General features: G+C 37.7%; 1 protein-coding gene across 5 annotated transcripts in view; it reads right to left on the bottom strand.

The window, feature by feature from the left end:
- Positions 1 to 27,008, bottom strand: part of PFKFB1 (6-phosphofructo-2-kinase/fructose-2,6-biphosphatase 1) — an 80,889-nt gene that overhangs the window by 33,844 nt on the left and 20,037 nt on the right. The window lies entirely within an intron of this gene.

The following is a 27,008-nucleotide window of genomic DNA, read 5'->3' on the forward strand; positions in this document are numbered from 1 at the left end:
TGCAGTGCAAAAAGCTAACCCAAAATCTGTAGACACAGGCACCTACAGGGAGCAACAGGGCCCAGGTACTTGCTTATCTTTTGCAGACACTACTGAATAATATGTAAAGTCATAAGAAGATACAGCTAAAATTTGTTAATGAATTGCTAAAAGTTGGTTGTGTGTTAGTGTGAGATTGTGAAACCCCTGTGGGCTGCAGACATAGGTGGTTTTGAATCCTCTTGCAGACTTTCCCCCTAGGAACTCCACCAGGTGCTGGCAGGGAAGAATGAGAAGAACCCGCAGAAAGATATCCTATAGCTCTGGTTTGGGGAGGGAAACAGAACAGCATCCATTGCTGAAATTGTGCCCAAAGCATTCTGCCTTCATACACTGCCGAACAAAGGCCTTAACCTTCACAGGGAAAGGCAATAAAACTGTAGTCTGAGCGCACTGGTGGAAATTCACTGCAGCTAGCAGAGAGGAATACCCAACGCCACTAAAACTCTGCCCAGACCAATCTACTCTATCTCCCCTAGGGAAAACAAGCCTTGCTCTGCAGAAGGAATGGCAATAGGAACTGAGGGCACAGGTGGAAACTCATCACAGGTGAAGGAGAAAATTTGAAAAAATGCTCTAACCCAGGAGGGATAGGAATATGTGCTAGGCCCACAGTTATATTTAGAGGAGGGGCAGGAACATTTGGGAAAGTCACACCTCTATGACTCAGGATAAGCCTGCCTAAGACTGAGCCTTAATCAAAATAACATAGTATGTCCCTAGTCCCCTATTCTCCACTACAAGGCTAAAATAAATCAAGTAAAATAATAGCAGACTTTATTTTTAAAGAATGCAAGAGGCAAGTTGCCTCCAGAGGGCAGCACAAAGGGAAGAATCAAGGAAAGAAAAAAACATAGTCTGAAGAGACAAAAAAATCATCAGGACAAGACTCAGTTATGACACGTGTTGGAATTTCCGACAGGCAATTTAAAATAGCTGTGATTAATATGTTAAATACTTTTCTATATTGGAAAAGTTAGACAACATGCAAGATCAGATAAGATAGCAGCAGGGGATAAAATGTATAAGAAAGAATCATATGTAAATACAAGAGAAAACACACATTAACAGATCTGAAGAATGCCTTCAGTGTGCTTATCAGTGAACTAGACACAGCTGAGGAATAAGTGAAATTGAAGCTAGAACAATAGAAATTACATAAACTGAAATGCAGAGAAAAAATAAAGGGTAAAAAAAGAAAACAGAACAAAACATCCAAGAGCTTTGGGACACTATCAAGTTAGAATACTAGAAGGAGAAGAGAGAGAGAATGGAGAAAAAAATATTTGAAGAAATAATTGCTGAAAATTTTCAAAATTAGCAATTGATATAAATCCCAGATCCAAGTATCTTAGAGAACACAAAGCAGGGTAAATAAAAGTTTTAAAAGAGCCACACCACATCCAGACATATCAAATTCAAACTGCAGAAAATCAGGCAAAATAAAATATTGAAGGCAGTCAGGGAAAAAGGGTGGAGGGAACACCTTACTTACAGAGGAACAAGAAGAATTACATGAGACTTCGTATCAGAGTCAATAAGCCAAAAATAGTGGAATGAAACCTTTAAAATATTGAAAGTAAAAACCCTGCCAATCCAATTCTAAATTCAGCAAAAATGTCCTTCAAAAATAAAGACAAAATAGAGACTTTTTTTCAAACAAAAATGGGAAATTCATCATCAGCAGACATGTCTTATAAGAAATATTAAAGGACATTATTTAGGCAGAAGGGATATGATATAGGTCAGAAATTGGATCTACATAATTAAAGTAAGAGCATTGGAAAAGGAATACGTGAAGGCAAAATATATCTTTTTATTTTCCATATTTTTAATTGTTCTAAAAATAACTGACTGATGTGGAGGAAAGGGAACCCTTGTGTGCTGTTGGTGGGATTGTAAACTGGTTCAGCCACTATGGAAACAGTGAGGGTTTCCTCAAAAACTTAAAACTAGAACTACCATATGATCCAGCAATTCCACTTTTTGGTATTTATCTGAAGAAAACAAAAAACACTAATCACAAAAGATATATGTACCCCCCTGTTCATTGCAGCATTATTTAAAATAGCCAAGATATGGAAGCAGTCTAAGTGTCCATCAATAGATGAATGGATAAAGAAGGTCTGTCATATATATATATATATATATATATATATATATATATATATATACACATACATATATATATATAATTTATATTATATGTATACACACACAATGGAATATTATTCAGCCATAAAAAATGAAATCTTGACCTTTGCGACCACATGGATGGATCTACAAGGTATTATGTGAAGTGAAATAAGTCAGACAGAGAAAGACAAATACCATATGATCTCACTTATATGCAAAATCCAAAAAATAAAAAAAGCAAACAAAACAAAATGAAAACAGACCCATAGATGCAGAGAACAAATGGATGGTTGTCAGAGGGGAGGTGGGGGGTGAATAGGTAAAGAGGATTGAGAGGTACAAACCTCCAGTTATAAAATAAATAAGCCACAGGGATGTAATATGCAGCATAAGGAATATGGTTGATAATATTGTAATAATCATAATTTTGTATGGGGACAGATGGTTACTAGACTTATCATGGTGATCATTTCATAATATATGCAAATGTTAAGTCATTATGTAGTAAACCTGAAACATAATATTGTATGTCAACTATATTTCCAATTAAAACAACCTGACTGTTTAAAGCAATAATAGTAACAGTGTATTGGGTATTTATAGCAAATGTAAAAATTAAATGATTACAATAGTGACACAAGGGAAGGGAGTAAGATTGGGAATATTCTATCGTAAGGTACTTGGACTACATGCAAAACAATATAGTGTTATTTGAAGATGAACCCAACTATTTTAAACTGTACATTGTAAACCCTAAGGAACCACTAATTTTTTTTTAAAAAAGATATATAAATGATAAGTAAATAGAGGAGATAAAATGGGATCATAAAAATACTCAAATAAAATAAGAAAAGTCGAAAGAGAGAGAGAGAGAACAAACAAAGAACAAATGAAATGAATAGAAAAACAGCAAGATGGTAGATTTTAATCCAACTGTATTAATAATCACTTTGGAAAAGTTTTACTGAGCTCTGACCGCCACAGCAACAGTCAGCTCTACCCACCACCAGAGCCTCCCATCAAGCCTCTTAGATAGCCTCAACCACCAGAGGGCAGACAGCAGAAGCAAGAAAAACTACAATCCTGCAGCCTGTGGACCAAAAACCACAGTTACAGAAAGATAGACAAGATGAAAAGGCAGAGGGCTATGTACCAGATGAAGGAACACGAGAAAACCCAGGAAAAACAACTAAATGAAGTGGAGATAGGCAACCTTCCAGAAAAAGAATTCAGAATAATGATAGTCAAGATGATCCAGGACCTCGGAATAAGAATGGAGGCAAAGATTGAGAAGACGCAAGAAATGATTAACAAAGACCTAGAAGAATTAAAGAACAAACAAACAGAGATGAACAATACAATAACTGAAATGAAAACTACACTAGAAGGAATCAATAGCAGAATAACTGAGGCAGAAGAACGGATAAGTGACCTGGAAGGCAGAATGGTGGAATTCACTGCTGCGGAACAGAATAAAGAAAAAAGAATGAAAAGAAATGAAGACAGCCTAAGAGACCTCTGGGACAACATTAAACGCAACAACATTCGCATTATAGGGGTCCCAGAAGGAGAAGAGAGAGAGAAAGGACCAGAGAAAATATTTGAAGAGATTATAGTCGAAAACTTCCCTAACATGGGAAAGGAAATAGCCACCCAAGTCCAGGAAGCGCAGAGAGTCCCATACAGGATCAGCCCAAGGAGAAACACACCGAGACACATAGTAATCAAAGTGGCAAAAATTAAAGACAAAGAAAAATTATTGAAAGCAGCAAGGGAAAAACGACAAATAACATACAAGGGAACTCCCATGAGGTTAACAGCTGATTTCTCAGCAGAAACTCTACAAGCCAGAAGGGAGTGGCATGATATAATTCAAGTGATGAAAGGGAAGAACCTACAACCAAGATTACTCTACCCGGCAAGGATCTCATTTAGATTTGATGGAGAAATCAAAAGCTTTACAGACAAGCAAAAGCTACGAGAATTCAGCACCACCAAACCAGCTCTACAACAAATGCTAAAGGAACTTCTCTAAGTGGGAAACACAAGAGAAGAAAAGGACCTACAAAAACAAACCCAAAACAATTAAGAAAATGGTCACAGGAACATACATATCGATAATTACCTTAAACGTGAATGGATTAAATGCCCCAACCAAAAGACATAGACTGGCTGAATGGATACAAAAACAAGACCCATATATATGCTGTCTACAAGAGACCCACTTTAGACCTAGGGACACATACAGACTGAAAGTGAGGGGATGGAAAAAGATATTCCATGCAAATGGAAATCAAAAGGAAGCTGGAGTAGCTATACTCATATCAGATAAAATAGACTTTAAAATAAAGAATGTTACAAGAGACAAGGAAGGACACTGCATAATGATCAAGGGATCAATCCAAGAAGAAGATATAACGATTATAAATATATATGCACCCAACATAGGAGCACCTCGATACATAAGGCAACTGCTAACAGCTATAAAAGAGGAAATCGACAGTAACACAATAATAGTGGGGGACTTTAACACCTCACTTACACCATTGGACAGATCATCCAAAATGAAAATGAATAAGGAAACAGAAGCTTTAAATGACACAATAGACCAGTTAGATTTAATTGATATATATAGGACATTCCATCCAAAAACAGCAGATTACACGTTCTTCTCAAGTGCGCACGGAACATTCTCCAGGATAGATCACATCTTGGGTCACAAATCAAGCCTCAGTAAATTTAAGAAAATTGAAATCATATCAAGCATCTTTTCGGACCACAACGCTATGAGATTAGAAATGAATTACAGGGAAAAAAACGTAAAACAGACAAACACATGGAGGCTAAACAATACGTTACTAAATAACCAAGAGATCACTGAAGAAATCAAAGAGGAAATCAAAAAATACCTAGAGACAAATGACAATGAAAACACGACGACCCAAAACCTATGGGATGCAGCAAAAGCAGTTCTAAGAGGGAAGTTTATAGCTATACAAGCCTATCTCAAGAAACAAGAAAAATCTCAAGTAAACAATCTAACCTTACACCTAAAGAAACTAGAGAAAGAAGAACAAACAAAACCCAAAGTTAGCAGAAGGAAAGAAATCATAAAGATCAGAGCAGAAATAAATGAAATAGAGACAAAGAAAACAATAAAAAAAAATAATCACTTTGAATGTGAATTTTCTAAACACACCAGTTAAAAGACAGAGATTGTCAGAGTGGACAAAAAAGCAAGAATCAACTAGAAGCCATCTACAAAACACATGCAGCTGGGTCCAGTTCTGGGACCTTCTTTTATCTCTCACTAACTAACTCGAATATAAAACCTTGATAGAATTCATGGACACCTATTTGAAAACTGAAAAGTAAATATAGGCAGATGGATTGGGAAAAAATCAGAGTTTGAAATACTACCTAAACAGTTATGAGTTCAACATTATTTTTTTCCCTCCAGCATCCTAAGCCTGAATTGGACATGATATGAAACCCAGAGGTGAGCATTGTTTAACAGACAGAGTGCAATACAGGAGAAGCCTTGATGTTATGGCCTAAGGAGTGGAAAAGAGAACTCCTAAATGTGAGAATGTGAGAATGTGAGAAATTCCTCAGCTTTTTATTTACTCTACTTCTGTTTTGGTCCCACAGTGCGAGTAGTGACAGCAAAAGTAGTCCAGAAGCAAGAGTGGTCCATAAAGGGAACTTCCAGGAATCAAAAATCTCAGGGATAAGGTCCTTTCTCTAGGTGGAGCCATGTCATCAAGGGGACAAAACTAAACTTCATACTAATTTTTCCTCTCTCTCTCCTGCAACTTGTTTCTGGAAGTGATACTAACAAGAAAGTAGGTGGTTTCTGAACAGAGGACAGAAAATGGGAGCCTAGAGAAATGGAAAGTACTGAAAAACTATGGGAGAGGGAGCAGTTTAGAAAAGAAATTGCAAAAAGTGGTTTTGAACCGCTGGGTTCACGTTTGATCTGTGAGTGCTTTGATGTGACCCTAATTAGCCTACCAAAGATTTGGAAAGTGAATCATCCCAAGTCCCACACTGACCACTAGGTGGTGCACACACCGTACTGGTCTAAATAGTACTATGAAAGTTTCAAAAACTTAACTGATGTTGGAACCCCAATACACAGAAGGGTAAAACAAAAATATCAACCTCCATAGGATAAAAACAATACTCTTGTTCTCAAATGATATTAACAATGTCCACAATACAAACTAAAATCAATCAAGATACAAATAACTATGAAATCTCAACTCACATGAAAAAAGACCATCAAAAGACATGAATGATGAGATGACACAGATGATGGAATTGTCTAAAATTATCTATTATAAAAATTTTTGAATGAGAGAGCAGATCAAGATGGCAGAGCAGTAGAATATGAATCTCACCTCCTCCCACAAATACATCAAAAATACACCTTCATGTGGAATGATTCTCACAGAATATCTACCGAACGCTGGCAGACTCAGACCTCAGACTCCTGAAAGGGCAAGAAAATCTCCATGTAACAGGGTAGGACAAAAGAAAAAAAGAAAAAAAGAAAGAGGGAAAGAAATTGGGGCAGGACCTGCACACCTGGGAGGGAGCTGTGAAAGAGGAAAAGGTCCCACACCCTGGAAAGTCCCCTCACCTGCAGGGAGATCAGCCAGGACAGGGGGAGAGCTTCAGAGCCTTGGAGGAGAGTGCAGCAGCTAGTTTGCAGCAGCCAGAACAGAGAGAAACCTGCACAGATGGTATCGCAGCTACCTTGTCACATTATTCCAGGGTGCAGAGACAACAGAGGGAACACTGCCCATTGGGAACCCAAACAGGTATGAGCCAGGCAGAATTGGATGGTTCAACTGCAGGTATTCATTGACCTGCATTCACTAGTGCCTTCAACTACCCTCTAGGATATTTTCCATGATACCTTTCCTTTTCATGAAATGGGCCAGAAAAGGTATGCTGTGGAGAACCAAGAGAAGTGGTGAAGAGCAAGGGGTGTCACTGAACCTGGTAATGAGAACTCAGTGAACTGCTGGTCTGTTCCTGTCCCTCCAGAAAGCTGTACCTTAGAATTGCGTGAAACCACCTGTTCATACTTCAGGGTTCCTCCATAAAAGAAGATTGGTTATGGGGGTTGGAGACAAGATGGTGGAGTAGAAGGACTTGAGCTCACCACCTCTCACAGAAACACCAAAATCACCACTAACTGCTGAACAACCATTAAAAAAAAAAGATAGGAACCTACCAAAAAAGATATTCTACATCCAAAGACAAAGAAGAAGCCACAAAAAGATGGTAGGAGAGGCACATTCGCAATTCAGTCAAATCCCATATGCACCAGGTGGGTGACCCACAAACTGGAAAATAATTATATTGCAGAGGTTCTCCCACAGGAGTGAGAGTTCTGAGCCTTGCATAAAGCTTACAAGTCTGGGGGTCTGGCATTAGGAGGAGGAGCCCCCAGAACATTTGGCTGTGAAGGCCAGTGGGGCTTGATCACAAGAACTCCACAGGACTGGTGGAAACAGAAACTCTACTCTTAGAGGGTGCACACAAGTTCTCATGTGCCCCAGGACCCAGGGAAAAGCAGTGACTTCAGAGGGGAGCCTGGTTCAGACCTACATGCTGGTCTTTGAAGGTCTCCTGGGGAGTCAGGGGGTGGCTGAGGCTCACTGTGGGAACAAGGACAGTGGAGGCAAAGACTCTGGGGAGTATTCATTGGCATGAGCTCTCCTGGAAGCTGCCATTTTCGCAGCAAGACCTGGCTCTACCCAACATCCTGTAGGCTACAGAGCTGGGAGGCCTCAGGCCAAACAACCAACAGGGCAGTAACACAGCTCCACCCATCAGCAGACAGGCCGCCTAAAGTCTTCCTGAGCCCACAGCCACCTCTAAACACACCATTTGCCACAGCCCTGCCCACCTGAGGGACAAGATCCAGCTCCAACCAACAGTGGTCAGGCACTAGTCCCTCCCACCAGGAAGCCTGCACAAGCCTCTAGACCAGCCTCACCCAGCAGGAGGCAGACACCAGAAGCAAAAGAAGTGACAATCCTGCAGCCTGCAGAACAGAGATCACAAACACAGAAAGTTAGACAAAATGAGATAGCAGAGGAATATGTTCCTGACGAAAGAACAAGATAAAACCCCAGAAGAACAACTAAGTGAAGTGGAGATAGGCAAAATACCCAAACAAGAATTCAGAGTAATAATAGTAAAGATAATCCAAGATGTTGGAAAAAGAATGGAGGCACAGGCTGAGAAGTAGAAGAAATGTTTAACAGAGAGCTAGAAGATATAAAGAACAAACAGAGTTGAACAATACAATAACTGAAATAAAAAATACACTAGAAGGAATCAATAGCAGAATAAATGAGGCAGAAGAACAGATAAGTGAGCTGGAAGACAGAATGGTGGAAATCATTGCTGTGGAACAGAATAAAGAAAAAAGCATGAAAAGAAATGAGGACAGTCACAGAAACCTCTGGGATAACATTAAATGCACAACATTCACATTATAAGAGTCCCAGAAGGAGAAGAGAGAGAAAGGCCTGGGAAAATATTGGAAGAGATAATAGCTGAAAACTTCCCTAACATGGGAAAGGAAGCAGTCACCGAAGTCCAGGAAGCACAGAGTCCCATACAGGATAAACCCAAGGAAGAACACACCAAGACACATATTAATCAAACTGACAAAAATTAAAGACAATGAAAAAACATTAAAAGCAACAAATAGGGAGATTAACCAAGATGGCGGAGTAGAAGGACGTGCTCTCACTCCCTCTTGCGAGAGCACCAGAATCACAACTGGCTGCTGGACAATCATTGACAGGAAGACCCTGGACTTCACCAAGGAGGACACCCCACGTCCAAGGACAGAGGAGAAGCCACAGTGAGACGGTAGGAGGGGCGCAATCAGAGTAAAATCAAATCCCATAACTGCTGGGTGGGTGACTCACAGACTGGCGAACACTTATACCACAGAAGTCCACCCACTGGAGTGAAGGTTCTGAGCCCCACCTCAGGCTTCCCAACCTGGGGGTCCGGCAAAGGGAGGAGGAATTCCTAGAGAATCAGACTTTGAAGTCTAGTGGGAATTGATTGCAGGACTGTGACAGGACTGGGGGAAACAGAGACCCCACTCTTGGAGGGCACACACAAAGTAATGTGTGCATCGGGACCCAGGGGAAGGAGCAGTGACCCTGGGGGAGACTGAACCAGACGTACCTGCTGGTGTTGGGGGGTCTCCTGCAGAGGCGAGTGGTGGCTCTGTTTCACCGTGGGGATAAGGACACTGGCAGCAGAGGTCCTGGGAAGTTCTCCTTGGCGTGAGCCCTCCCAGAGTCTGCCATTAACCCCACCAAAGAGCACGGGTAGGCTCCAGTGTTGGGTTGCCTCAGGCAAAACAACCAACAGGGAGGGAACCCAGCCCCACCCATCAACAGTCAAGTGGATTAAGGTTTTACTGGGCTCTGATCGCCACAGCAACAGGGAGGGAACCCAGCCCCACCCATCAACAGTCAAGTGGATTAAGGTTTTACTGAGCTCTGACCGCCACAGCAACAGTCAGCTCTACCCACCACCAGAGCCTCCCATCAAGCCTCTTAGATAGCCTCAACCACCAGAGGGCAGACAACAGAAGCAAGAAAAACTACAATCCTGCAGCCTGTGGACCAAAAACCACAGTTACAGAAAGACAGAGAAGATGAAAAGGCAGAGGGCTATGTACCAGATGAAGGAACAAGAAAAAACCCCAGAAAAACAACTAAATGAAGTGGAGATAGGCAACCTTCCAGAAAAAGAATTCAGAATAATGATAGTGAAGATGATCCAGGACCTCGGAATAAGAATGGAGGCAAAGATTGAGAAGATGCAAGAAATGATTAACAAAGACCTAGAAGAATTAAAGAACAAACAAACAGAGATGACCAATACAATAACTGAAATGAAAACTACACTAGAAGGAATCAATAGCAGAATAACTGAGGCAGAAGAACGGATAAGTGACCTGGAAGACAGAATGGTGGAATTCACTGCTGCGGAACAGACTAAAGAAAAAAGAATAAAAAGAAATGAAGACAGCCTAAGAGACCTCTGGGACAACATTAAACGCAACAACATTCGCATTATAGGGGTCCCAGAAGGAGAAGAGAGAGAGAAAGGACCAGAGAAAATATTTGAAGAGATTATAATCGAAAACTTCCCTAACATGGGAAAGGAAATAGCCACCCAAGTCCAGGAAGCGCAGAGAGTCCCATACAGAATAAACCCAAGGAGAAACACGCCGAGACACATAGTAATCAAAGTGGCAAAAATTAAAGACAAAGAAAAATTATTGAAAGCAGCAAGGGAAAAACGACAAATAACATACAAGGGAACCCCCATAAGGTTAACAGCTGATTTCTCAGCAGAAACTCTGCAAGCCAGAAGGGAGTGGCATGAAATACTTAAAGTGATGAAAGGGAAGAACCTACAACCAAGATTACTCTACCCAGCAAGGATCTCATTTAGATTTGATGGAGAAATCAAAAGCTTTACAGACAAGCAAAAGCTAAGAGAATTCAGCACCACCAAACCAGCTCTACAACAAATGCTAAAGGAACTTCTCTAAGTGGGAAACACAAGAGAAGAAAAGGACCTACAAAAACAAACCCAAAACAATTAAGAAAATGGTCATAGGAACATACATATCGATAATTACCTTAAACGTGAATGGATTAAATGCCCCAACCAAAAGACATAGACTGGCTGAATGGATACAAAAACAAGACCCATATATATGCTGTCTACAAGAGACCCACTTCAGACCTAGGGACACATACAGACTGAAAGTGAGGGGATGGAAAAAGATATTCCATGCAAATGGAAATCAAAAGAAAGCTGGAGTAGCTATACTCATATCAGATAAAATAGACTTTAAAATAAAGAATGTTACAAGAGACAAGGAAGGACACTACATAATGATCCAGGGATCAATCCAAGAAGAAGATATAACAATTATAAATATATATGCTCCCAACATAGGAGCACCTCAATACATAAGGCAACTGCTAACAGCTATAAAAGAGGAAATCGACAGTAACACAATAATAGTGGGGGACTTTAACACCTCACTTACACCAATGGACAGATCATCCAAAATGAAAATAAATAAGGAAACAGAAGCTTTAAATGACACAATAGACCAGATAGATTTAATTGATATATATAGGACATTCCATCCAAAAACGGCAGATTACACGTTCTTCTCAAGTGCACACGGAACATTCTCCAGGATAGATCACATCTTGGGTCACAAATCAAGCCTCAGTAAATTTAAGAAAATTGAAATCATATCAAGCATCTTTTCTGACCACAACGCTATGAGATTAGAAATGAATTACAGGGAAAAAAACGTAAAAAAGACAAACACATGGAGGCTAAACAATATGTTACTAAATAACCAAGAGATCACTGAAGAAATCAAACAGGAAATAAAAAAATACCTAGAGACAAATGACAATGAAAACACGACGACCCAAAACCTATGGGATGCAGCAAAAGCGGTTCTAAGAGGGAAGTTTATAGCTATACAAGCCTACCTAAAGAAACAAGAAAAATCTCAAGTAAACAATCTAACTTTACACCTAAAGAAACTAGAGAAAGAAGAACAAACAAAACCCAAAGTTAGCAGAAGGAAAGAAATCATAAAGATCAGAGCAGAAATAAATGAAATAGAAACAAAGAAAACAATAGCAAAGATCAATAAAACTAAAAGTTGGTTCTTTGAGAAGATAAACAAAATTGATAAGCCATTAGCCAGACTCATCAAGAAAAAGAGGGAGAGGACTCAAATCAATAAAATCAGAAATGAAAAAGGAGAAGTTACAACAGACACCGCAGAAATACAAAACATCCTAAGAGACTACTACAAGCAACTTTATGCCAATAAAATGGACAACCTGGAAGAAATGGACAAATTCTTAGAAAGGTATAACCTTCCAAGACTGAACCAGGAAGAAACAGAAAATATCAACAGACCAATCACAAGTAATGAAATTGAAACTGTGATTAAAAATCTTCCAACAAACAAAAGTCCAGGACCAGATGGCTTCACAGGTGAATTCTATCAAACATTTAGAGAAGAGCTAACACCCATCCTTCTCAAACTCTTCCAAAAAATTGCAGAGGAAGGAACTCTCCCAAACTCATTCTATGAGGCCACCATCACCCTGATACCAAAACCAGACAAAGACACTACAAAAAAAGAAAATTACAGACCAATATCACTGATGAATATAGATGCAAAAATCCTCAACAAAATACTAGCAAACAGAATCCAACAACACATTAAAAGGATCATACACCACGATCAAGTGGGATTTATCCCAGGGATGCAAGGATTCTTCAATATACGCAAATCAATCAATGTGATACACCATATTAACAAATTGAAGAATAAAAACCATATGATCATCTCAATAGATGCAGAAAAAGCTTTTGACAAAATTCAACACCCATTTATGATAAAAACTCTCCAGAAAGTGGGCATAGAGGGAACCTACCTCAACATAATAAAGGCCATATATGACAAACCCACAGCAAACATCATTCTCAATGGTGAAAAACTGAAAGCATTTCCTCTAAGATCAGGAACGAGACAAGGATGTCCACTCTCACCACTATTATTCAACATAGTTCTGGAAGTCCTAGCCACGGCAATCAGAGAAGACAAAGAAATAAAAGGAATACAAATTGGAAAAGAAGAAGTAAAACTGTCACTGTTTGCGGATGACATGATACTATACATAGAGAATCCTAAAACTGCCACCAGAAAACTGCTAGAGCTAATTAATGAATATGGTAAAGTTGCAGGTTACAAAATTAATGCACAGAAATCTCTTGCATTCCTATACACTAATGATGAAAAATCTGAAAGAGAAATTATGGAAACACTCCCATTTACCATTGCAACAAAAAGAATAAAATACCTAGGAATAAACCTACCTAGGGATACAAAAGACCTGTATGCAGAAAACTATAAGACACTGATGAAAGAAATTAAAGATGATACCAACAGATGGAGAGCTATACCATGTTCTTGGATTGGAAGAATCAACATTGTGAAAATGAGTATACTACCCAAAGCAATCTACAGATTCAATGCAATCCCTATCAAATTACCAATGGCATTTTTTACGGAGCTAGAACAAATCATCTTAAAATTTGTATGGAGACACAAAAGACCCCGAATAGCCAAAGCAGTCTTGAGGCAAAAAAATGGAGCTGGAGGAATCAGACTCCCTGACTTCAGACTATACTACAAAGCTACAGTAATCAAGACAATATGGTACTGGCACAAAAACAGAAACATAGATCAATGGAACAAGATAGAAAGCCCAGAGATTAACCCACGCACCTATGGTCAACTAATCTATGACAAAGGAGGCAAAGATATACAATGGAGAAAAGACAGTCTCTTCAATAAGTGGTGCTGGGAAAACTGGACAGCCACATGTAAAAGAATGAAATTAGAATACTCCCTAACACCATACACAAAAATAAACTCAAAATGGATTAGAGACCTAAATATAAGACTGGACACTATAAAACTCTTAGAGGAAAACATAGGAAGAACACTCTTTGACATAAATCACAGCAAGATCTTTTTCGATCCACCTCCTAGAGTAATGGAAATAAAAACAAAAATAAACAAGTGGGACCTAATGAAACTTCAAAGCTTTTGCACAGCAAAGGAAACCATAAACAAGACGAAAAGACAACCCTCAGAATGGGAGAAAATATTTGCAAATGAATCAACGGACAAAGGATTAATCTCCAAAATATATAAACAGCTCATTCAGCTCAATATCAAAGAAACAAACACCCCAATCCAAAAATGGGCAGAAGACCTAAATAGACATTTCTCCAAAGAAGACATACAGACGGCCACGAAGCACATGAAAAGATGCTCAACATCACTAATTATTAGAGAAATGCAAATCAAAACTACAATGAGGTATCACCTCACTCCTGTTAGAATGGGCATCATCAGAAAATCTACAAACAACAAATGCTGGAGAGGGTGTGGAGAAAAGGGAACCCTCTTGCACTGTTGGTGGGAATGTAAATTGATACAGCCACTATGGAGAACAATATGGAGGTTCCTTAAAAAACTAAAAATAGAATTACCATATGACCCAGCAATCCCACTACTGGGCATATACCCAGAGAAAACCGTAATTCAAAAAGACACGTGCACCCGAATGTTCATTGCAGCACTATTTACAATAGCCAGGTCATGGAAGCAACCTAAATGCCCATCAACAGACGAATGGATAAAGAAGTTGTGGTACATATATACGATGGAATATTATTCAGCCATAAAAAGGAACGAAATTGAGTCATTTGTTGAGAAGTGGATGGATCTAGAGACTGTCATACAGAGTGAAGTAAGTCAGAAAGAGAAAAACAGATATCGTATGTTAATGCATGTATGTGGAACGTAGAAAAATGGTACAGATGAGCCAGTTTGCAGGGCAGAAGTTGAGACACAGATGTAGAGAATGGACATATGGACACCAAGGGGGGAAAACTGCGATGAGGTGGGGATGGTGATGTGCTGAATTGGGCGATTGGGATTGACATGTATACACTGATGTGTATAAAACTGATGCCTAATAAGAACCTGCAGTATAAAAAAACAAACAAAACAACTAATACTAAACTTTCATTGGGTTATTTGTATGGAAATATGTTAATATAAATGTTTCAGACATTACATGAAATTTCTAAAAATCTTATATTTGTATTTGTATGGAAATATGTATGGAAATATGTTAATATAAATGTTTCAGACAGTACATGAAATTTCTAAAAATCTTATATTTGTATTTGTATGGAAATATGTATGGAAATATGTTAATATAAATGTTTCAGACATTACATGAAATTTCTAAAAATCTTATATTTGTATTTGTATGGAAATATGTATGGAAATATGTTAATATAAATGTTTCAGACATTACATGAAATTTCTAAAAATCTTATATTTGTATTTGTATGGAAATATGTATGGAAATATGTTAATATAAATGTTTCAGACATTACATGAAATTTCTAAAAATCTTATATTTGTATTTGTATGGAAATATGTATGGAAATATGTTAATATAAATGTTTCAGACATTACAGGAAACGTCTAAAAATCTTATATGTTCTGGTATAATGTTATAAGTAATAATCCTAGTTATTACTTTAAAATGTATATCTCAGAAATAACTAATTTTCTTGTCAACTGCATTATTATGAACTTTCATCAAATCTTTAACCATGGTCATTTTTAAGTCTTTTGTCATTTACAGACAGTTCTGGGTGTACTCTGATGATTTTGCAAATATGTTCCTATAAAAGAGTTTCATCTTCAAGAAATTCATGGAAAAGACTCTGACAAGTACAGGTTTCTGGTAACTGACTGTACTGCTGAACTGAATGAATAAGCATTTTCAGAACTCTAATGAAAAACTGATGAACTCATAAAAGTGCTAACAAAAGATCAAGATGAAAAAAAAGAAATTAATTACATGGGACTGAGTGAACTGATGAGGATGAGTATAATTTTTGTGACTTTCTGTCTGAATTAAAAAAAAAAAAAATCCCACAAGGACTCAGAGGAAAAGAATATACAAATCAATTTTCACTGCAAAGTAAAGGAGCTGTTACAGTGGAGGATTACTGGACTGAATGTCAATGTTATGACATAGTATAAGTGTGTTTCATGTTTGGTAATTGCAATCATTGTTGCTTTTGTTGTGGTCATCCATGTACAATGCTTGGTGTCAGTCTATCTATCTCTTGTAAAAATAAAATACAGTGTGTGCGTGTGGAAAAAAAAAAAAAAAAAAAAAAAAAAAAAAAAAAAAAAAAAAGCAACAAATAGGGGCTTCCCTGGTGGCGCAGTGGTTGAGAATCTGCCTGCCAATGCAGGGGACACGGGTTCGAGCCCTGGTCTGGGAAGATCCCACATGCCATGGAGCAACTAGGCCCGTGAGCCACAATTACTGAGCCTGCGTGTCTGGAGCCTGTGCTCCGCAACAAGAGAGGCCGCGACAGTGAGAGGCCCGCGCACCGCGATGAAGAGTGGCCCCCACTCGCTGCAACTAGAGAAAGCCCTCGCACAGAAACGAAGACCCAACACAGCCAAAAATAAATTAATTAATTAATTAATAATAATTAAAAATAAATAAATAAATAAAAGTTAATTGCAATTGCCTAAAGAACCTTCAGAAAAAAAAGCAACAAATAATATGCAAGGGAATCTCCATAAACTTATCAGCTGATTTTTCAGCAGAAATCATGCAGGCCAGAAAGGAGTGGCAGGATATATTTAAAGTGATAAAAGGGAAAAACCTACAACCAAGTATATTCTACCCAGCAAGGCTCTCATTCAGATTCATCAGAGAAATCAAAAGTGTAAAGCAAAAGCTAAGAGAATTCAACACAACCAAACCAAGCTTTAACACAAATGCTAAATGAAATTCTCTAGGTGGAAAAGAAAAGGCCACAACTAGAAACAAGAAAATTACAAATGGAAAAGCTCAACAGTAAAGGCAAACATACAGTAAAGGTAGGAAATCATCTGCACACAAATGATATCAAAACCAGAAATTGTGAGGAGACTACAAATGCAGGATATTGGAAATGCATTTGAAATTAATAAGAGACCAGCAACTTAAAACAATCTTGTATATAGTATATATAGAGACTGCTATATCAAAACCTCATGATAACCACAAAACAAAAGTCTACAATAGATACATACACAAAAAAGAAAAAGGAATACAAACACAACACTAAGGATAACTATCAAACCAGAGAGAAGAGAACAAAAGAGGAAGGGAAGAAAAACACTAATAAAACAAATCCAAAACAATTAACAAAGTGGCAATAAGAATGTGCATATTGATAATTACCTTGAATTTAAACAGATTAAATGCTCCAACCAAAAGACATAGACTGGCTGAATGGATACCAAAAAAACAGACCCCTATATATGCTGTCTACAAGAGACCCACTTCAGATCTGGGGGGACACACAGACTGAAAGTGAGAGGATGGAAAAAGATATTCCATGCAAATGGAAATCAAAAGAAAGCTGGAGTAGCAATACTCATACCAGACAAAATAGACTTTAAAATAAAGAATGTTACAAGAGACAAAGAAGGAAACTACATAATGATCAAGGGATCAATCCAAGAAGACGATATAACAATTGTAAATATATATGCACCCAAAATAGGAGTACCTCAATTTATAAGGCAAATACTAACAGCCATAAAAGGAGAAATTGAAAGTAACACAATAATAGTGGGGGAATTTAACACCCCACTTTCATCAATGGACAGATCATCCAGACAGAAAATCAATAAGGAAACAGAGGTCTTAAATGACACATTAGACCAGATGGACTTAATTGATATTTATAGAGCATTCCATCCACAAGCAGCAGAATACACATTCTTTTCAAGTGCACATGGAACATTCTCCAGGACTGATCACATGCTCAGCCACAAAGCAAACCTTGGTAAATTTAAGAAAATTGAAATCATATCAAGCAACTTTTCCGACACAACTCTATGAGATTAGAAATTAACTACAATTTTAAAAAAAGCTGTAAAAAACACAAACACATGGAGGTTAAACAATATGTTACTAAACAACCGATGGATCACTGAAGAAATTGAAGAGGAAATCAATAAATACCTAGAGACAAATCAAAATGAAATCAAGAAGATCCGAAACCTATGGGACACAGCAAAAGCAGTTCTAAAAGGGAAGTTTACGGCAATACAATCTTCCCTCAGGAAACATGAAAAATCTCAAATAAACAATGTAATCTTATACTTAAAGCAACTAGATAAAGAAGAACAAACAAAACCCATAGTCAGTAGGAGAAAAGAAATCATAAAGATCAGAGTAGAAATAAATGACATAGTGAAAAAAAAAACAATAGAAAAAGTCAATGAAACTAAAAGCTGCTTCTTTGAAAAGATAAACAAAGTGATAAACATTTAGCCAGACTCAAGAAAAGCAGAGAGAGGGCTCAAATCAATAAAATTAGAAATGAAAAAGGAGAAGGTACAACTGACACCACAGAAATACAAAGGATCATAAGAGACTACTACTAGCAACTATATGCCAGTAAAATGGACAACCCAGAAGAAATGGACAAGTTCTTAGAAAGGTACAATCTCCCAAGACTGAACCAGGAAGAAATAGAAAATATGAACAGACCAATCACAAGTAATGAAATTGAAACTGTGATTTAAAAACTCCCAACAAACAAAAGCCCAGGACCATATGGCTTCACAGGCGAATTCTATCAAACATTTAGAGAAGAATTAATACCTATCCTTCTGAAACTATTCCAAAAAATTGCAGAAGAAAGAACACTCCCAAACTCATTCTATGAGGCCACCATCACTCTGATAATAAAACCAGACAAAAATACCACAGGAAAGAAAATTACAGGCCAATGTCACTGATGAACACTGACACAAAAATTCTCAACAAAATACTAGCAAACCAAATCCAACAACACATTAAAAGGATCATACACCATGATCGAGTGAGATTTATCCAAGGGATATAAGGATTTTTCAATATCTGCAAATCAATCCGTGCGATACATGACATCAGCAAATTGAAGAATAAAAACCATATGATCACCACAATAGATGCAAAAAAAGCTTTTGACAAAATTCAACAACAATTTATGATAAAAATTCTCCAGAAATTGGGCATAGAGGGAACCTACCTCAACATAATATAGGCCATATATGACAAACTTTCAGCTAACATCATACTCAACAGTGAAAAGCTGAAAGCATTTCCTTTAAGATCAGAAACAAGACAAGGATGTCCACTCTCACCACTTTTATTCAACATAGTTTTGGAAGTCCTAGCCATGGCTATCAGAGAAGAAAAAGAAATAAAAGGAATCCAAATCGGACAAGGAGTAAAACTGTCACTGTTTGCAGACTTGATACTATACATAGAAAATCCTGAAGATGCTACCTGAAAACTACTAGAGCTCATTAATGAATTCAGTAAAGTTGCAGGATATGAAATAAATATACAAAAATCTGTTGCGTTTCTGTACACTAACAGCAAAAGATCAGAAAGAGAAATTGAGGAAACAATCCCATTTACTATTGCATCAAAAATAATAAAATACCTAGGAATAAACCTACCTAAAGAGGAAAAATACCTGTACTCTGAAAATATGGAGAGTAAAAGGAGCTAGTTTGACTAAAATAATTGCAAGATAAGAACAATTTTGGAGGAAACTTCCTACTTGATTTTAAGATTTATTATAAAGGTACAGTGTAGTATGGGCAAATGATAGACATATAGATCAAAAGAATGGAATAGAGAAACCAGAAATAGATCCACTCAAATACAGTTAAGTTTTTTTGCCATGCAGAAGCTTTTTAGTTTGATGTAGTCCCACTTGTCTATTTTTGCTTTTGTTGCTAGTGCTTTTTGTGTCATATCCAAGAAATCTCTGCCTAGACTAATGTCATGAAGCTTTCTCCTTAAGTTTTCTTCTAAGAGTTGTACAGTTTCAGGTCTTATATTTAAATATTTAATGAATTTTGACTTGATTTTTTGTGTATGTTGTAAGATAAGGGTCCAATTTCATTCTTTTCCATGTGGATATCCAGTTTCCCCACTACCATTTGTTTAAGAGACTATCCTTGAAATCAGGATCATCAAGAAATTATCTGCACTACCATGTTCATTGAAGCATTATTCACAATAGCCAAGATATAGAAATAACCTAAATATCCATCAACTGGTGAATGCATTAAGAAAATATGGTAAAAAAAAAGAAAATATGGTATATACATATAATTGAATATTATTCATCCTTAAAAAATAAGGAAATCCTGTCATATGTGACAACATGGATGAACCTGGAGTACATTAGGTTAAGTGAAATAAGCCAGTTCCAGAAGTTCAAATACTGCATGATTACACTTATATGAGATATCTAAAATAGTCAAACTCAAAAGCAGAGAGTAGAATAGTTGTTGCCAGGAAATCAGGAGTTGCTATTCAATGGGTATAGAGTTTGAGTCATACAAGGTGAATAGTTCTAGAGATCTACTGTAATAGTGCCTATAATTAATAATACTTTATTATGCACTTAAAACATTGTTAAGAGGTTAGATCTCATGTTGTGTTCTTGCCACAATATAAAAAAGCAACTACCAATTGTCTAATTTTTATGTAATATCAAAGAAAAATACAATTATCTAAAAATAAAGGTTATTAGCATATTGCTGTTTTCCCAAGCTACGGTATAGGAGGACAAATTTTCTTCATATATTTCAACCAAGATAACACATTGCAACAGATTGAATGCAGAAGGTATGAAAATACATCTATCTTCTATTAAGCCAGACATAAAAGAGATTTGCAAATTCATAAAACAATTTTTCTTTACCTTCTTTGAGGGGAAATAAAGTTATTTTTATGAAAAATGTGCTATTTATGTTATCATGTAGTAGGTTTATTATTTTCATGTTTAAGTGGGTTAATAAATATATATTATAAAGAAAAAAGAATATACCATGAAATCATTAAATTTAAAAAAGCAAGAGTAGCTGTTACTATTCAGTTAATTAGACTTCAGTGCACAGAAAATTACTACATACAAAAGGGAATTACATAATGATAAAAGATCAATCCCTTAGGAATAGATAATAATCCAAAGTGTATGCATACCAGACAACAGAGCCTCAAAATAAATGAAGCAAAAACTAAAAGGAGAAATAGACAAATGCACAAGTATATCTGAGGACTCCAACATACACTCTCAGGAATTAATAGGATCATTAGACAGAAAATCAGCAACAGTATAGAAGAATTAAACAGCACAATAAATCAGCAGTATCTAATTGATATTTATAAAGCACTACACCCAGAAACAAGAGAATAAATATTTTGTTCTAGTGCCCATGGTATATTTCCATGTCCTGGGCCATTAAACAATACAGTAAATCAAAAGTGATTGACATTAAACATAGTGTATTCTCTGATCCTAATTGAATCAAAGTAAAAATCAACAGAAGAAGGAAGACAGCAAAGTCTCTAAACACTTGGAAATTAAAGAACATACTTCTAAATAATCCATGACTGAAAAAAGAAGTCTCAAAAGAAATTTTGAAAATACACATAGAACTGATTTAAAGTTAAAAAACAACTTCTCAAAATATGAGGGGTGCAGCTAAAGCAGTACTGATAGGCGCATTTATAGCACTACAATCCTTACATTGGAAAAAGGAAAAGTCTCAAATCAGTAATCTAAGTTACCACTTTAAAAAAACTAGAAAAATAAGACCAAAATAAACAAAAGCAAGAAGAAGGAAAGAAATATTAGAGAAGAGCAGAAATCAATGAAAACAGAAAAACAATAGAGAAAATGAATAAAATAAAAAGCTGATTCCTATAAAAGATAAAGGAAATGGATCAACCTTTAGCAAGACTGACAAATATAAAAAGAGAGAAGACACAAATGGCCATTATCAGAAATAAAATAGGTTATATCACTACATATCCTGCAGTCATTTAAAAGCCAGTAAGGGAATACTACAAACAATTGTACTCTTATAAATTTGACTACTTAGAATATATAGACCAATTCCTTGAAAACCACAACCTCCCACAACTCAACCAAGATGAAATAGGCAATCTGAATAGTCCTGTAATCATTAAAGTAATTGAACTAAAATTAAAATCTCCAGAAATAGAAATCTCTAGGCTCAGATATATTCATGTGAGAAATCTACCACCCATTTAAAGAAGAATTAACACAAATTTTACACAATAACTTCAAGAAAACAAAAAGAGAAGGGAGGATTCCCAGCTAATTTTATGAGGTCAGAATTACCCTGATACAAAAACAATACGAATAGAGTATCCAAAAAACCCCTATAGGTCAATGTCTCTCATGAACTTAAATATAAAAATCATCAAGAAAATGTTGGCAAATAGAATCCAACATTGCATAAAAAGAATTATATGCAATGACTAAGTGGGATTCAGTGCAAGTATGTAAGGCTAGATGAACATTCAAAAAAATCAATTAATGCAACCCACAATATTGATAAGCTAAAGAAGAAAAATATGTCAATGCATGTAGAAAAAACACTTCATATATTAAACACTAATTAGTGATAAAAATTATTGGCAAGTTAGGAATAGAAATGAATTACTTAAACTTGATAAGCAATCTTTACAACAAAAACCTATTGTCATTATTACCCTTAAAAGTGAAAGACTTGGACTTCCTGGGTGGCACAGTGGTTAAGAATCCACCTGCCAATTCAGGGGACATGGGTTCGATCCCTGGTCTGGGAAGATCCCACATGCCACGGAGTAACTAAGCCCGTGTGTCACAACTACTGAGCCTGCACTCTAGAGCCCACAAGCCACAACTACTGAAGCCCGTGTGAAGAGCCTGTGCTCCACAAGAAGAAAAGCCACTGAAATGAGAAGCCCATGCACCACAACGAAGAGTATACCCTGCTCTCTGCAACTAGAGAAAGCCTGCATGCAGCAATGAAGACCCAATGCAGCCAAAAATAAATAAAATAAAATAAATAAATTTTAAAAAAGTAAAAGACAATACTTTCCCCCTAAGATCAGAACCAATGTAAAGATGTTCACTCTCTCTACTCTTTTGACATAGTACTGGAAGTGTTAACCACTGCAATAAGGCAGTAAAAGGAAATAAAAGGCATACGGTTAAGAAAAGAATAAATAAAATATTTCCTATTTGTAGATGTCATGATTATCTATATAGAAATTCCCCAAAAGTATAAAAATTCTTAGAACTAACAAGTGAGTTCGACAAGGATGAAGGAACAAGATCAACACAAAAAAATCAATTGTGAGACTTTTACTTCCATCATTAGGAGTTCTGAGAACCCACTCCTCAGTGAAAAAAGCAAAACTGTCAAATATTATTTAAAAAAATAACCTTTTAAAGTCTCTGAAAATTATCCTAATGGGATACAGCACATGAAGCATTTATTCAAAAAAATCAACCAAAATTCAGTAAGAACAGTGAGAATCTGTGGCATTTTTGCCATGATCCTCACTCCTGCTCCCCAAGTTTAGTTTAATGGAACCTCCACTCCAGGTGTGTGTGTGACCAAAAAGATGGGGCTCCCTTCCCCCTGAGTTCACCCAATCAAATGATATGGTACCTCAGTGGGAGGGGCAGATAGTCAGCACCTCACATCCCTTCCAGCTCCAAGTTGCAGTAGCAAATGTAGCTCAGAGGTTGGAGATGCCCTTCCCTCATCCAGTCCCTACCCAGAGGATGAAGGTTATACCCCAGGTGCAGTAGGCTGAGAATACTGAGTTCCTGATCACCCTTACTCCAACTTGCTCAGAGGCCAGAAGTACTACACCAAGATAGGCAAACAGAGAAGACCAGAGGCCACTGCCCCACCCAGCACCCACAGCAGTGGATCAGAAGGTTTGCCCATGGAGAGAAGCAATCCATAAGACAAGAGCCTAAGGGTGCTCTTGAAAACAATAGGTCCACTTAATTAAGAACAACAAGCTAAACCATAGACCAGCTAGTTCACCAGAGAGAATCAGAGAAAGAGCCAATTAAGAAGAGCCCTCCTCGGGTCAGAGCTAACCTCAAAGACAACTTTTGCCAGAGTTTAATTAGATAACACTGCTGAGCAATGTACGCCTTGGGGCAATATAAAAAATAATAGCAATCAGCTAATAATTAGTGGATCCCAGAGTGTAATACCAGATGAGACTGACAGCTTAGTAATCAGGGAAAGAGATAGTCAAAGTGAGCCCAAAGTCTATGCCCTCCAAGAAGTAACACCAAAGGCTTCACACTGCAGAGAAATAGAATTCACTAAAATAGCCTAACCAAGTCACAAAGCAAAGAGTTATATTAGAGTAAGGAAATGACATAAGAAGTTAATTCAAACCCATAGAAAAAATGAACAGAATCAGACAGTAAATATAAAAAAAACTTTATAAATATATATGTGCTCTCCTTAATTTTCTCAGCTTCTTTAAAGCATAAAATTATATAAAATAACAATTATAAAAATATATTGTTGGGGGCTTCCCTGGTGGCGCAGTGGGTGAGAATCTGCCTGTCAAGGCAGGGGACATGGGTTCGAGCCCTGGTCTGGGAAGATTCCACATGCCGCGGAGCAGCTGGGCCCGTGAGCCACAACTACTGAGCCTGCACGGCTGGAGCCTGTGCTCCGCAACGAGAGAGGCCACGATAGTGAGAGGCCCGCGCACCGCAATGAAGAGTGGCCCCCGCTTGCCACAACTGGAGAAAGCCCTCACACAGAAACGAAGACCCAACAGAGCCAAAAATAAAAATAAATAAAATAAAGAATTACAAAAATATATTGTTGGGTTTTTAGCATGTAAAGATATGATATGTATGAAATAATATCACAAAAAAGAAAATGGAATAGAGATACATAGTGGTAACATTTCTATATCTTATTGGAATTAAGTTAGTATAAATCTAAAGTAGATTCTAATAGTTAAGATGTATATGGAAAGCCCTAGAGCAACCACTAAGGAAATATCTCAAAAATATACAGTGAAAAAATTATTAAAGGAATTAAATATTAAACTAGATAACATTAACTTAATGCAAAAGAAAGGAAGAATAGAAGGAAAAAGACATAATCTATATAGAAAATTTAAAAGTGGCACATTTAAATCCAACTACATCAATAATAACATTAAATGTTAATGGATCAAGCAATCCAATCAAAAGGTGGAAAATGTCTAACTGGATTAAAAACAAGATCCAAATATATGATGCCTACAGAAAATACACTTTAGATTCAAAGACACAGATAGATGAAAAGTAAAAGAATGTAAAAAATATATCATGCAAAGACCACCAGAAGAAAGTTGGAGTGGCTATACTAAGAACAGATGCTAAAAAACATTGCTAGAGATATGCAAGGACATTATATAATGACAAAAGGGTCAATCCGTAAGGAATATATTATAATTATGTCTAAGAAGAGGGCCCCACAATATGTGGAGCAAAAACTGACAATTGAAGCAAGCAATAGACAATTTGATGACAATATTTGGAGACATTAAGACGGAACTTTCAATAATGAATAGGACAACTACACAGAAGATAAAGAGAGAAACAGAAGACTTGAACAACACTGTACACAAACCAGTCCTAACAGACATCTATAAAACACTCCACCTCAAAACAGCAGAATATACATTCTTCCCAAGTGCACATCAAACATTCTCTAGGATACATCATAGTCTAAGTCATAAAATAAGCTACAGTAAACGTAAAAGTATTGAAATCATATAAAGTTTGTTCTCCAGTCATAATGGAGTGAAATTAGAAATTAACATCAGAGAGAACTTTGGGAAATTCACAAGTATGGGAACCATAAGGAGGGATATTATAATTTGATCCAGAATAGAAAAGCATTAAAGAAAATCAACAAACCCCAAATTGGTTCTTTGAAAAGATTAACAAACTCAACAAACTTTCAGCTAGATTGACCAAGAAAAAAAGAGAGAAAAAACTCAAATGAATAAATTCAGGACTGGGGAGGAGCTGCAAGATGACGGAAGAGTAAGACGCGGCAATCACCTTCTTCCCACAAATATATCAGAAATACATCTACATGTGGAACAGCTCCTACAGAACACCTACTGAACGCTGGCAGAAAACCTCAGACCTCCTAAAAGGCAAGAAACCCCCCACGTACCTGGGTAGGGCAAAAGAAAAAAGAAAAAACAGAGACAAAAGAATAGGGACGGGACCTGCACCAGTAGGAGGGAGCTGTGAAGGAGGAAAGGTTTCACACACTAGGAAGCCACTTCACAGGCAGAGATTGCGGGTGGCAGAGGGGGGAAGCTTCGGAGCCACGGAGGAGAGCGCAGCAACAGGGGTGCAGAGGGCAAAGCAGAGAGATTCCTGCACAGAGGATCGGTGCCAAACAGCACTTACCAGCCCGAGAGGCTTGTCTACTCACCCGCCGGGGTGGGCGGGGGCTGGGAGCTGAGGCTCCAGCTTCAGTCAGATCCCAGGGAGAGGACTGGGGTTGGCTGTGTAAACACAGCCTGAAGGGGGCTAGTGCACCACGGCTAGACAAAAGGGAGTCTGGGAAAAGGTCTGGAACTGCCGAAGAGGCAAGAGACTTTTTCTTGCCTCTTTGTTTCCTGGTGCACAAGGAGAGGGGATTAAGAACGCCGCTTAAAGGAGCTCCAGAGACGGACGTGAGCTGCGGCTATCAGCGCAGACCACAGAGATGGGCATGAGACGCTAAGGCTGCTGCTGCAGCCACCAAGAAGCCTGTGTGCAAGCACAGGTCACTAACCACACCTCCCCTCCCAGAAGCCTGTGCAGCCTGCCACTGCCAGGGTTGCATGGTCTAGGAACAACTTCCCCAGGAGAACACACAGTGTGCCTCAGGCTGTTGCAACGTCACTCTGGCCTCTGCCGCCACAGGCTCGTCCTGCACTCCGTACCCCTCCAGCCCCCTGGCCTGAGCGAGCCAGAGCCCCCTAATCACCTGCTCCTTTAACCGCATCCTGTCTGAGCGAAGAACAGAAGCCCTCAGGTGACCTACACGCAGAGGCAGGGCCAAATCCAAAGCTGAATCCCAGGAGCTGTATGAACAAAGAAGACAAAGGGAAATCTCTCCCAGCAGCCTCAGGAGAAGTGGATTAAATCTCCACAGTCAACTTGATTTACCCTGCATCTGTGGAATACGTGAATAGACAACGAATCATCCC

Source organism: Balaenoptera acutorostrata, chromosome X (assembly GCF_949987535.1).
Source record: "Balaenoptera acutorostrata chromosome X, mBalAcu1.1, whole genome shotgun sequence".
In the NCBI taxonomy this organism is placed as follows: domain Eukaryota; kingdom Metazoa; phylum Chordata; class Mammalia; order Artiodactyla; family Balaenopteridae; genus Balaenoptera; species Balaenoptera acutorostrata.